Genomic DNA, 14,361 nt, shown 5'->3' on the forward strand with positions numbered 1-14,361 from the left:
GAGCACTTGTTGGACGCAAAAATAAATTCCTCATCCAGGGGAGACCCATGTTGCATACTTTTGATGGCCCTAGCTACATGAAAAACGAGAAATACATGAAAAACGTTATTGCAGTCACGTTTTTCATGTATTTCTCATTTTTCGTGTAGCTCGGTCCATCAAAGTATGCAATGTAGGTACTCCTTGGATGAGGAATTATATTCTACATCCAACGAGTGTTACCGCTTTAAGTTGAAAATACAAGTTGAAAAAGTGGTTTTTTAATTTTTTTCACCTTTTCAATTTTTTACTGCAAAAATGGTTAATCATCCCCCATGATTGACATAATTATCTTGAATCCCATAGGTTCTTGTAAAGTTGATTTCGGTTGTACATTTTTGTTTTGAGGCTATTTTAGACCTCAAAAATTCTCTAATGCAAGGATAAGTCTTTGGCAACCCTTTAGTAGGGGAGACAACATTGGAGGAAGGGACTTGCGATGATGATGAGTGAGGGCAACCAAGCGCACCTCCTCACTCAAGTTGAAGAGAAGGGCATGGCATAAATCATGCAGGGACATTAAGCAAGGGTTCTAGCAAGGGGATGTCGCATAGGGGAATCAAGCAGAAGTTCCAAGCAAGAATGTTTCACAAGATGGGCGTGCCAGTGCCATATAAAGAAGTTTTGCAGAAGGACCAATGGGGATGTTGGGCGCATTCAAGCAGCAAAGCCATGGTCAGTTTTAAGGAAGACATGGACAAATTATTCATACGACAAGGAAGGTAGAGGCGACTTGCGATGGGACTTGTGACCAAGACAAGTGCATTTGCTTGAAGTGATGAAAGGAAGATGGTTCGAAGAATCCTAAGATGAGTTGAGGAACTTGAAGGAAGTTGCAGCCAATGAAGACTTCGAGCGATGAATTGGCCTTGGTTTAGGCACTCGCGCATGGATTGAGTCTGATGAGACTTAACATTTTGATGGATGCGGTTGTTGGTCTATGACCAAGGGAAAGACATGGACGAGATGATGAGGCAAGTGAAGACTTGCCCCTCTAACAGAATTGAAGAGCAACATCTCTGAGATGAGATGAAGTTTCTTCATGGACCGAGATATGACACAACGGTTGAGCGTTGGTTCAAGGATTCATGCGTGAAGATGGGAGTATTTCTTGATCAAAGTTGAAGATGTAACGAAGTGTTGGAGAAACAACCGACGAAGGCATGAGGAGTTACATTCTCATGGTTTGGACGTGTCGACTGGACTAATCACCCAACTAGTTTGAGTCACGGGGGAGCTCAATGCGCTAAGGTGTGTTGGAGTTAAGTTGGAGTATGGCAACAAAATTTCACATGATGATGTGCGGTGGGTTGGCACAATACAAGTTGCAGTTGATGCATTGCAACCATGTTGGAGGGGGCGACATTCTGTGAGTTGGGGCAGTGCGAAGGATTGAGATGAATTGTGGCTAACGACAGCGAGGTTGAGGAGTCTTTCATGCATGAAGACATGGGCCTTGACGAAGGTTCAAACAAAGGAAGTGAAGAGTTCGTGAAGCAAGGACTTGAGCAACAAGTTGATTGCAGCTCGGAGTTGATGACTTCATGAAGTTCGGTCTTGGCAAAGAATTTTTCCGAGTGGAGTTGTTGTCGAGGATGACAACCATTTTGAATTAGGGGAGGATGTTAATCCCTTGGCCTGAGCGCATCCAAGAGGTGCGCCAGGGTTGGCTGGGATGAAGTGGTGGGACGTGAGGCCAACACAAAGGCAAGCATGTCCCACTGAGAGGGAATTCGAAAGATGGTGAAGTATGGGCGAGGTTACCTACATGAAGGAAGGTACATGCAACATGAAGCAAATTGAATGAACTAAACGCAAGATATTGTTGTCAATTCAGTTGGATGTGTTTCCTGACAATGGAACGGATGGGTCTTGTGCCCCAAGCGCGCCCACATGAAGGTTGGATGTTGAACTTCCAGCACAAGACGTGACGCACCAAGCATGCGTGCTAGAAGGTCGGAACAAGTTGGAACGAAGTGGTCCATTAGACATCGCGTTGGGTGCATGCCAAGAGACGTACGCGCCCTGGGAACACCCGCACAAAGGCGGGGTGCCAATGTGTAGGCGTGGGCTTTACGTAATGTGCAAGATAAGAGACGGGTGGATGAGACATGCAGTTGAAGGAAGATCAGTCAGTCAAAGATTTATGAAAGCGAAGGTGGGAGGTGTGGCGTGCGTCACAAAATAACACGACCGTGCGCACCCTAGGCATGCCCACACAACGTTGGGGTGCCTGGGCGCCCAAAGCGGCGTCGTGTGTCGTGCACGATAAGGTGCCCAACAAGAAGCGCACTTGTGTGACACATGACAGACCGGCTCAACACAATGAACGAGTGTCGGCCCAAGGAAATAACTCTCGCAAGGATGCATATAAAAAGAAGAATGTCACTTAGTGAAGAGAACCAACGAAGGGTTCAAATGTGAGTTTGCACAATAAAGAAGAAGAAGGCCGTAGGTCGAAGGCGGAGGACTCAAGGAAAATCACAACTAAATAAAGAGGAAGAACACAGGGTAGTGAGGCTCGCCCAACGACCCAGCACGAACAGGTTTTTCTGAAAGGTTCTAAGGGTTGGGTTTTTTTTAGGTTGCCCAAGGGTGCACATTTGTGGGTATTGGTTGGTCAAGGTGCTAGCCTTATGGTTGGGCATGACCTCTTGTGAATTTGAAGAATATTTGGCAAGTGCGTTGGCCTAAGCCAACAATTTCCTAACTCTTGTGTAATATTCGAATTGAAGTTAATATAAAGGGGAGAAGTCCTTATTGGGATTCCCCCCCTCTCGTCGCATATACTTGTGTTTGTTGAAGTTTTACTCTGCTGCCAATGTTGTTTGGTGATTCTGAGCCTAGTTACCAGAAACGGGACGATGTCCCCCGTTTCTGGCAGAAAACTTCGAGAGAAACCGGACCATACTAGAAACGCCGTCTGCAACGGCCGTTTTCGTTTTCACTGGCAAGAAAAGGTTTCCCGCGAAACGAAACAGTTTCTTCTGGCCGTTTCCGGATAGACTTGCAGTTTCTTCTGGCCTTTTCCGGATAGACGTGCAGTTAAATTTATTTTTTCAGACTCAGATTAAATTTAATTTTTTCAAACGTGGGTTAAATCAAGTTTAATTAGCAATTGATTACACATACAAAGAGTTTAATTGGTAGTTCACTGTTAGTCTGCTGTGCTGGACTGTTAGTTTCTGAGCTGGACTGTTAGTTTCTGGAAATTAAACATAAGAACTCCAGAGTCCAAAGTATTTGTGAGCGAGCAGTTGAAGAAAGAACTAGCTGAGAACTAGCAGTTGAAGAAAGAACTAGCAGTGTAACTTGGAATTCTTCGCAATATAGTCCAAGAATCATTCTTTTTTCCCGTGACCAATAAGATGCAGTCTGTGTTCCATCTATGCAGACAGAAATTTAACTAATTGTGCCAAAATTCACGGTGTACTTTCATATGCATTTCAAAGGCTTGGTAGCAATCAGGGAAGATTTTTGATGCATCAGTATATAAATGTTTTTCACTGCTGCCTATTCAAATGAAGGCGTGTTCTTGTTGATATGCCACTTCCCTTTGCTTTGCTATGACAATCCATTGATGTAAATAGACATGATTCATGAGGCAGTATTGTAATTCTTCTACTGCTTCCTTGATCTCTATGAAAATATTTGGTTCCTTTGTTTTTTCACCTAAATTGAATGGCAATCTATATGTGTGAAAATTCTATAGATTGTTTTGCCTCTGACATTGGGGCTTCATGGCTTATACTGATATAACCAGTACTTGCTGGTCAGTGGAAATGGTTTTAATATGTTCCTGGATAAAAGTATATGGAAGCCTGAAACAGGTGATGCGAGACTCTGCACATTTCATCATGCATATGACATATTTTCCCTTTCAAATCATTCATCAGATTTTTGGAATGTATCAATTCAGCCTCAGTTTCAACCTTTTTGTAGTTGGCATTTTGCAATTTACAATTTCATGAGCAAAAAACATTGCAAGTTTATGATTAATGCTTTGTTTATATTGTTCACCTTGTGTTTTTCTCTCTCCTCGTTTTTTATATGCGAAACCTTCAAACTTCGTTTCTCGTACCGATCTCGTTTCCCGTTCCGTTTCCCGTTTCTCGTTTCTGTTAACATAGATTCTGAGTGAAGCTACGATATCGCAAGTTTAATGAATGTATATGAAGTAATTGAATTCTTAACGATTGAAGTGAATAATTGGCTAGGTGTTAAGAAGTTGGCCGCTGCGTTGGAAATGTTCTGAAAACTTAATTCCGCAAAGTTGAAAATGATTTTGTAAAGACACAGAGGCTACAGGCATAGTCTGGGAGAAAGTAGTTGAGTTCCTTGATACAAAATCTCGTCAGTGTTGCACGCCCACGACGGTGCGACCATCATGGGGTCGTGACAGTACTCATCATGCCTCGTGCGTACTTGTCATCTAGGTCGCCCATCATATATGGTCTATCCATCGCACAATGGCATTGGACAGTCACCCTCACCATCACAAGGCGCCCGACTACCATCGCACAGTGGCATTGGACAGTCACTCTCACCATCACAAGGCGCCAGACTTCGTGGTCTCGCCGCACGACTCCTCGCGTGACCCCACCAACGTCGTCAAGTCAAAATGGGCCATGCAATACTATCTTGGGACGTGCCTTCAAGCGCACTCAAGCCCAAGGGTCTAATAACAATGGAGACGTGGACGCCCACAAGCCTGAAACCAGTGGTTTTGTGGCAGAATCTATGTTCAAATTCGTTCGGAAAAGGCCATTTCTTCTCCAACAATGTCTTTGTAATTTGATCCAACAGATTCTAAAAAAAGTTAATACTCATTGCAACAAAATTAGATCATGATATACTTTTCTTGAATAACCAAAATAAAATCATGATATACATTTCACAGATAATTAATATAAATGATATACATCAATAATTTAATAACCACAATTACAGGAATTTGTAAATGGAACAAAACCAGAGTCGTGCACGGTTGTACAAGAATGCAAGCATTACTATCAAATGGTTGATTGCGTGGTGGTTACAATCTCTAAGAAGACGTGCTTAGCTACCCACATGTGAAAATCGCCCTCGAAAAGACGAGAATACAATCGCCCTCGAAAAGACGAGAATACATCCGCCATGTTTATAAGGCACTTTGGCAATGAAAAGGCGAGAATGGGAGGATATGAGGCATGGAAGGCCAAGAGTCACGAGTGCTAAGGTGGAAAATCGATGGTCAACATGTCATGGGCCTAACCATTGTCTAAGAAGTGAGGATGACGTCCAAAGATCTCGATGAGAAAGGTTACGAGAAGACAGTGCATACATTAAACAAAATGATTTCAGACCGAGAATGACGTGCAAAATTTGTAAACAACACACTTTTAAAACCGCACAGATGTGAAAACTACCCACGGTGGAGTTGTAAAAGTGTTGCTCATCGCGCATGAGCTTAAACTTTGACTAGCCTTTTGTGTGAGTGAGCGTAAACTTTGACCAGGGTTTTGTGAGTGAAGTAACGAATTGGTTCAGTGTTATAACAAAAGAACTGACCTTACAAGTAGATAGCCTTAATTTTTCTGCTAATTTAGTTTATGTGACGTTGAGTTTAGTTGGTAACTGTGAATTTATTTATATATAATGTGCAGCAAAATTAGATCATGATATACTTTTCCCGAATAGCCAAATCAAATCATGATATTTTTTTCACAAATAGTTAATATAAATGTTTCGATGGATTAATCTTTCAACATCAATAATAAATCTTCTTTATGTTAACTTAGTAGGAAACTCATTATGCCTTCTCAATGACAACTAAAAACGCTATATTGTACCGTAATCAACAATCACAACATGATCAATAGGTACGATATGATTAATAGCGTAGGCAATTAAATAAGAAAAGGCCAACATAATTGGTAGGTTGTTGATTAAATTTGACCCAGTTAAAACACATCTAGATGACTTCGAGTTCACGGAATGGGTACGCAAGGTAGTTTGATGGATTTATTTTTTTCGAGTATAACACATAAATTATTCTCTAATAAAAATGTCATGATAACATCCACCACAAGTTTAAGCTCTATATTAATATATAAATTATTTTCTGATAAAAATGTTATTCTAATATCCACCACAAGTTTAAGATAACTTGGAAAGAGGGAATTAATGAAGCCCAAGAAAATAAACACTGTACAAACTTAAAGGAAGTTATGTTTCCATCTCTTAGGGCACATTCCTCAAGATATAACAGATCTGAAAATAACTTACTAACAGGTTTGTTACAGACACAATTTTTTTGTCTACACTTCCATATACTTGTTTAATCACTCAACAAAATATGTTAACTGTTTATGATAAATTAATATGCCAAGCGGATAAGCGGAAAATGGCCACAGGACATAGGTCATGGTCGCAGGTGCTGAAGCAGGGACTATGGCCAACAGGGCCGAGGGCCTAGGGCTCATCAGCAATGGATTGGTTTTGGCAGTCGAAAGCAGAGAAAGTCAGCGGTTGGATCCAGAGGACAGGTGGTGGATCAGGGCTTCAGTTGAAGACACCTGGCAGGGATCAAAAGGAGCGTATTGGTACGTGGACGAATAGTTGTGGAACGTGGACGCATCTAGAGGTTTTTCGACCTCGGCATCAGAAAAACGCCTGAGACATTGTCTTCCGGTCGCCATAGCTGTCGCTCTCGCCATCTTACTCGAGGTTTCACCCTGTTACTAAAGACTGGAACGGTCCGTTAGGTGGTTTTAGCGTTTAAGTTGTTGCATTAATCACAGTTAACCCTAATGAGGCTGTCGAGCTCGACCCTGAGCCAGAAGACATACTGTTGGTGTGGGGGAAGGATCTAACAACACAGAATATTGAGCAGTTCTTTGGGTCAAGCGGTCACCATGGGTTTTCGAAGCCGAGTCCAGACCTGCAAGAGTCATGGAGGAACAGGACCTCGCTCAGATTATTGGAAGAAAGTTTGGGGCTGGTAGTGCAGAGCAATCAGGAGGCTCTTGACCAATTCGAACCCCAGAAAACGAGTTCTCTGAAGGAGGGTTTCCCCCAGGCGAATGTACTCAACTCTTTACAAGTAAGTAATACCAAATCCCTCCTTCCTGCTCGTTCTTATACTGGAGGTCTTGAAGATGTGGTTTTTGGCCATGGCCCAAAAAACTGGTCTTGGCATAGCCCGGTAGGAGGGCTAAAATCTGATCTAGGGCCGGTTAAAGAAGGAAGATCGCCGACCGTAACCAGATCTTCTATTGCAAGGGTTTTGGTAAACCCTAGTGTGATACCTGAGTCGGTGGCGGCAGGAACTGGAGAGGAATCAAGTCTAAGAGAGGAGGGCCCAGTGTGTGAAATAGATAAACAGTTAGCAGAGGTGGGCTTAGAAAAAGGAGATGACAAAGGAGCTGGAAACAGTGGTATCTTGGAAATTACTAATTCAGAGACCCCCTCAGGAAATTAGCCAGTAGAAAAGAAGGATTTTTCGCAGCAAACAGAAGCGGTAAATGGTGTTGTTGTCGCTCAAGGTAGGGGAGAGATCTCTGGCGATAGGCAGATTGGGGAGAAAAGGAAGAAACAGAAGCTTATCAAGAAAAAGGAGACAAAACCAAATCTAGTGCTGGGGATGGACGTCCAAATAGAGGAAGCTATGGAGGTGGCCGAATGCACTTTGGTAGGACGAGCGAGAGGAAAAAAATATTCAGCCCAATTTATCCAAAATTGGGCAGATCAGCAATGGCAAGCGGCCCCAGATAAATCCTTCAAAGTATCAGTTCTGGCAAAAGGATGGTTCATGATGCAATTCGAAAAGAAGGAAATGGCGGACTGGGTTATGGAAAAAAATTGGGCTTTCGGAAACCATCCCGTTCTCTTCAGGCGATGGACTCCATTGTTTGATGCGCAGCGAGAAAAGGTCGAATCATTCCCGGTATGGGTTCGAGTTCCTGGTCTGCCTCCTTTTCTTTGGGTGGATTCAGTTTTCAGATCCATTGGAAATATGCTTGGCACATATTTGGAAACGGATATGTCCTTCATTGAAACAAGGAATAAAGCCATGGCTCGGATATTGGTCAACCTTAACCCTAGAGCAGGCTTAGCGGAAAATATAAAAATTCAATATAGAGATCTCATCTTCGATCAGCCATTGGATTACGAACACCTGCCATTCAGATGTCATAGATGCCATGTGTATGGACATCTAGCAAGGGACTGTCCGTTGGGTTTTCGTCGCAGAAGGAAACAAAAGAAGGCCGAAGCGGAGGTGGTAACATCAGAAAAGAATATAGACTTCAGGCATGAAGCAAGCCAAGAGGAGGACACCATGGAGGTGGATAGGAGCGAGAAGGAGAAGTCTCCGATGCAGGCTCAAAAGATCCCGCGCTCAGAAATTGAAGAAGGAACTCCTATCGAATCCGGGAACGCTGCCCCGGAAGTCACAAAAGAAGCAAATGCAGGCCCCCTTGAAGAAACGATGGGTACGCGTCTGGACTCTTGTTTTCCCTCTATGCCTCCTCCTTATGAAGTAAAAGATGCATGCCTAAATTCAAATTCTCATAGTCATTCATCTGTTGAACACTCTCGTGTTGAAAGCATTACTTCATCCATCCCCAAGATTAACCTGAACTATGAAGAGGCTCCAAATGAAATCTGTGAAGTAAAAATCTCTCCTTCCAAACCGGCATGTCATTATAACATGTGTTCCCTTGACAAAAGACCGACTTCTGGAGATCCAATCGGAGGTTTAGGCATGGATATACCCCTGACCTCTATGAAGAAATCTATGGGCTAGAAGTCTTACTTGTCTAAGGCTCAGGTGAAAGAAAAATTTGACGTGGCGGATGGTAAACCACTGTCAATTCCTGGGGTGCTTAGAGCGGCAAAACCCTGTATGGATATGTCAAAATGACTTTTCTTTCATGGAACTGCAAGGGTTTAGCCAGTAAACCCAAAAAACTGGCCCTAAAGGAGTTGATACAACATTGTAACCCAGACGTACTCATGTTGCAGGATACTTTAGGCTTGAGTTTAGAAGTTTTGTCATCTCTTTGTTCTACTCTCCCGGGGTGGCAATTTCAAGCTTTGGATTCCATTGGCCACTCGGGAGGCCTGGCTATAGGCTTCAGGGAAGGAAGACTGAAACTATTAAATATGTGGGGGATGGATCATGTGTTGGGAATGGAAGCTATGTCCCCTGATTTTGACTTCCCTCTGATGATCTTAAATATCTACGGGCCATGTCAGGAGAGAGTCTCTTTTTGGAACAATCTCCTGTCTAAATCAGTGATGAGAAGTCAAAATCTGGTGATAGGAGGAGATCTAAATTTCTCTATTGGGAATGCCAAGACTTGGGATCCTTCTGCCAAAGAAGACCCTCTATTAGATTTCTTCTTGAATTCCCTTGCTACACATAATCTAATAGATGTAAACCTGCTAAAACTGAAACCTTCATGGAGGAATCGCAGAACAGGTGAAGCTAGAATTGCAAAAAGATTAGACTGTTTTCTTCTATGTGAAGATCTAGCTTCCAGAATTCCGGTTTTCAGACAGTGGGTAGGTGAGGGGGGAAATTCAGACCATTTTCCAGTCCTTCTCGAGTTATCCAAGCCTCCCCTTAAGCCGGCAGCACCCTTCAAATTCAATGCATCCTGGATGCAGGAGGAATCATTCAAAAAGCTTTTTAATGAAACTTGGCAACACCTGTGTAGGAATGCCATGGAGGACAAGAGCTTTCTTCTCATGGAAAATTTGAAAAGACTGAAGAAGGCCATTATAGAGTGGGAAAAGAAGAGAAAGCAGAAACAAAATGAAGACTTAAACAATATTAACTTGGAGCTTGGGGAATTGGAAAATCCTGAATCGAATGGCTATGAATCTTAGGAGTTGAAGGATAGGATCTTGTTGTTAGAAAAGCAGAGAAGAGGAATGGAGGTTGAAAAGCAGGGTAATCTGGCTAATGGCTGGAGATGAAAATACAAATTTTTTTCACAATTATGCAAAAGGTAGGAAGATAACAAATACCATCTGGAAGTTGAAGGACGAGGAAGGTAGAGAGCTCAATACCTTTGAATCTCTCTCGCTCATGGGGAGGAACCATTTCCAAAAATTATTCTCTAATCAAGGGGAGCCAACTTTAGCAGAGGTTATCAGAACAACCCAATGTTTTCCCCGATATGTGGAGGAGGAAGAAGCTGAGGGTTTGCAGGGAGAAGTCACAACAGAAGAAGTGGAGAGTATTATAAAATCTATGGCCAAAGACAAAAGCCCTGGGCCGGATGGGTGGCCTATTGAACTCTTCCAGCATTTCTTTGATCAGATTGGCTCAGAATTAACAGAGGTGGTTGAGGAATCCAGAAGAAAAGGTATGGTCTATGCACCTTTCAACTCAACCTTTATAGCCCTTATTCCTAAGAAATAAGATCCAGTATCGTTTGAAGATTTCAGACGCTGTGCAACAACATTTATAAAATTATAGCTAAGGTTTTTCCGTTTAAAGCCAATTCTGTCTAGATGCATTTCACACGAACTGTTTGGTTTTCTGGATGGTCGCCAAATACATGAAGCCATTGGGGTCGCTCAAGAGACAATTCATAGTGTTAAACAGATGAAAAGGAAAGAAGCAGCGGTGAAAATTGATTTGTCAAAAGCTTACGACAGGATCAGCTAGACCTACCTCCAAATGCTGTTAACACATCTGGGATTTAAAGTTGACTTTATCAATTGGATTATGGGATGTATCACCAATGTCAGTTATGCGGTCCTTATTAATGGAGTAGCCTCTCCCTTCTTCAAAGGACAAAGAGGGTTAAGACAAGGATGCCCTTTGTCCCCACTGCTCTTCTTTCTGGTAGCAGAAGGGCTGAGTCAATTAATTTTAAAATCCAAAAGGGAAGGAACTTTAAAAGGGTTTAAGGTTGCAGTCAACTTATTCATTTTGCACCTTCTCTTTGTTGATGATATTTTACTTTTCAGCAATGGGAACCAGTCTGAAATAAAGGAGATTAAGAAGATTCTTGAGCTTTTATGAAAGCTACCGGGATGCAAGTGAATAATAGGAAATCTCAGCTCATTCTGGAAGGCTTTAATAGACAGGAGACAAGCCAAATTACCTCATTTCTTCATTTTGATGTTTATAAGCTCGAAGATCCTTTCAAATATCTAGGGTTTTGGCTGAAACCGGATAATTACAGGAAACAGGACTGGAATTGGTTGGTAGCGAAGATTGAAACCAGAATCTCTCATTGGAGCTTCAGGTGGCTTTCCAGAGCAGGAAGGCTAACTTTAATTAAATCAGTCCTTCTAGCAATTCCAGTTTACTGGGTTGTGCTGACCTGGGTTCCTAAAGGTATTTTGGAAAAGATAAGAAGAATTTGAAATATATTTCTATGGGCTGGATCAAAGGAGGATTCAGTGCTTCCCTGGGTTGCCTGGGAGAAAATGGCAAGACCGAAAGAATGGGGAGGGTGGGGTATAAAAGACCTCACTGCTTTCGGAACCTTCGTGGCGGCAAAATCAAGGTGGAGAATCATCAATATGGAAAATCTCTGGACGAAAGTGGTAAAACGGAAATACATTGACCCCACCCCTCTTGAAGATTAGATAAGGAACCCAGAAAAGAAAGGAGGAAATGTGTCGGTAGTCTGGATGGCGACTATAGATGCCTTCAAGATTATTGAACAAGGCTTGTCCTGGCAGATTGGAAATGGTGAAAATATTCGAATTGGTAGGGACCCCTGGGTGGGGTGTAACGAAAATTTTTCTCTGCCCCCAGGCATGATTAGGCATCTAAAGTCAAAAGGATTTCTTTTCCTTAATCAGGTAGAGAAAATTGGTCATTCATCCATATGGGGACAAGCATGGAAATCAGGAGAGGAATTGGACCTTCATCCCCCTTGGTGGAATGATTGGAAGGTCTACATTCAAGAACTTTTCAGATCTAATGTAAGGTTAAAAGACAAACCGGATCAGCTGGTGTGGGCTCACGCTGATTCTAGATCCTACTCCCCAAAATTTGGATACAAGTTCCTCATGACTAAGAAAGGTTGGGGAGATCTAGAATGGTGGGAAAAGTCATTACGGAAGCTAAAGTGCCCTGCTAAAGCCAAGCTTTTCTTCTGGTGTATTCTAAAAGGAAAACTCCCTACATGGGACATTCTCTAATCTAGGTTTAAGTCAGGGCCGGGAAGAATCCCTATGTGCAAAAATGACTCTGAAACTATGGCACACCTTTTTATTCGTTGTCCTGTAGTTAAGAAAGTATGGGTGGAGGTTGAGAAGCTTATTCAATTACCAACAGCCTCGGAAGGGGGAAATATCCCTTAAGCATGGCATAAATGGTGGTGCTTATATTGAAATGGGAAATTGCGGAATCTGCCTCCTATTATCTCTTGGGGTATCTGGATTGCAAGAAATAGAAACATCTTTCTAGACAAGGAAACCCCTGTTGAATCAATCGCCATTCAATGTACATCTATTTACTCAAACATACCTGATTCAGAGGAAGAAAGGATGCCCAGACAGGTTAGAGAAGAACAAAGCAAGGAAGGAGTGCCATGGGCTTATTTTGATGGAGCATCCCAAAATAACAAAGTTGGCGCAGGATTAATCATCCATATAAATGAAAGACAGTCTCTAAAAGCTTTTGTGGGCTTAGGCAGTGGCTCAAATAATTTTGCAGAATTATCTGCTCTAAAGCTGCTCCTATGTTGGCTTATACATAGGAACATCTTCACAATTCAGATTTTTGGGGATTCATTAAATGTTATCAAATGGGCAAATGATCAAAGCAGATGTCAAAATTATATCTTGTGTCCGTTATTAGAAGAAATTTAGCATTTAAAATTATCTTTTAATGTTTTCTCTATTCATCACATTAACAGGGAGCGCAACGATTCAACAAACAGGCTTTCTAAAGAAGGTCTACAACAAGCTATGGGCAGTTGGAGAATAGTGGAGGAAAACAATGGAGAAATCCATCTCTCGAACCAACCTCCTTATGTATAGATGCATGCTTCTGAAGACTTAGCAGACTGGTTTATATAGTTTCTTTTGGTATACAGCTGAGAGTTTCTTTTTTGAAAATCTAGACTTGGACATCATTTCTCAACTTGGGTTGTTTTCCTTGATAGAGGAGACCCGGGGGAAAGATGCTTGCTGCTATTTTTTATTACCATGGATGCTAAATATATGGAAAATTGTTGAAACTTTTTGATGGTGCTGAGGAAGGGAGTTGTTTTCCTCTGTAGAGGAGGCTCTTGTTATGCTCAATATGCTCCACGTCTCTTTTGCTAAAGGAAGGCAAATTAGTCTTCATACAGATCTTTATGAAGATCCATCATACAGTCAAAGGAATGCTTCGGCATATGATATGTAACTTTTTATCATAATTATAAAAAGTTCGTTTTTTTCTTTGGAAAAAAACTTGGAAGGGGGCAAAAGGAGAACAAAATATTTAGTGATTTTTTCACATATAATTAAGTTTAATTAATTATTTTGATATTCTATTCATAAATATATATCAAATGTTTCGTCTCTTTTACTTTTAGATAATATTTTAATATTTAGTTAATCTTGTTTATACATAAACAATAGATTTTATATTTGTAACTCTTACATAATTTTAATTATAGGGAGGGGAGATAGATCCATCTTAACTCCGCATGTGGCTTCTTTTAGAATGAAAAGAGATTTTATGCCTCTAGTGACTTGGTAAATACTAGATTAACATGAATGTGAAGTGGTATAAAGAGAGAGCGCTGAGGCGATGAGAATATTGAAGGTTTAAGTTTTGATATTAAGAGACCTCTGTATTTAAATTGTAAGTGGTTTTGGAAAGAATAAAAATGATTTATACCACATACATGAATGGGTAGGTTAGAGGAGAAGGTGAGTTGTAGAAAAGGGACACCACGAGAAGGAAAAGGCATAGCTTTAGCGGCTTTTTGACTAAGATCAAGTGTAGTGTCTGTTCTCATCAGTTTAATATCTGATACGTGGTTGATGGAACCACATGTGATATTAAACCTGTTTTTCTAGGGGAGGGCCACTTACAATAGCTTGCTATTGGGGCTTTCTGGTTGATGGAACCACATGTGATATTAAACCTGTTTTTCTAAGGGGAGGGCCACTTGCAATAGCTTGCTAATGGGGCTTTCGGGCGTCGCTTGTGCGTTGCACTACAGCACAAGCCTGGCGCACCCCACCAAGGCAAGACCAAATAAATAAATAAATTGGGGAATGGTTTGTTTGATTGCAACTTAGATGCAAAGCGCATGAATTTTCATCTTTAATCCAGAAGTAGAAGCAGAGCAAGGATGCAAGTGTAAT

At 41.6% G+C, this 14,361-nt stretch overlaps 1 pseudogene; it reads left to right on the forward strand.

Annotated features, from left to right (window-relative positions):
* Positions 1-13,959: 13,959 nt before the first annotated feature.
* On the forward strand, positions 13,960-14,146 carry LOC149222597 (U2 spliceosomal RNA; annotated as a pseudogene).
* The last annotated feature ends 215 nt before the right edge of the window (positions 14,147-14,361 follow it).

This window comes from Pinus tabuliformis, chromosome Q (assembly GCF_031772625.1).
Source record: "Pinus tabuliformis cultivar Carrire ecotype Pingquan chromosome Q, CPIR1, whole genome shotgun sequence".
NCBI classification, from domain to species: domain Eukaryota; kingdom Viridiplantae; phylum Streptophyta; class Pinopsida; order Pinales; family Pinaceae; genus Pinus; species Pinus tabuliformis.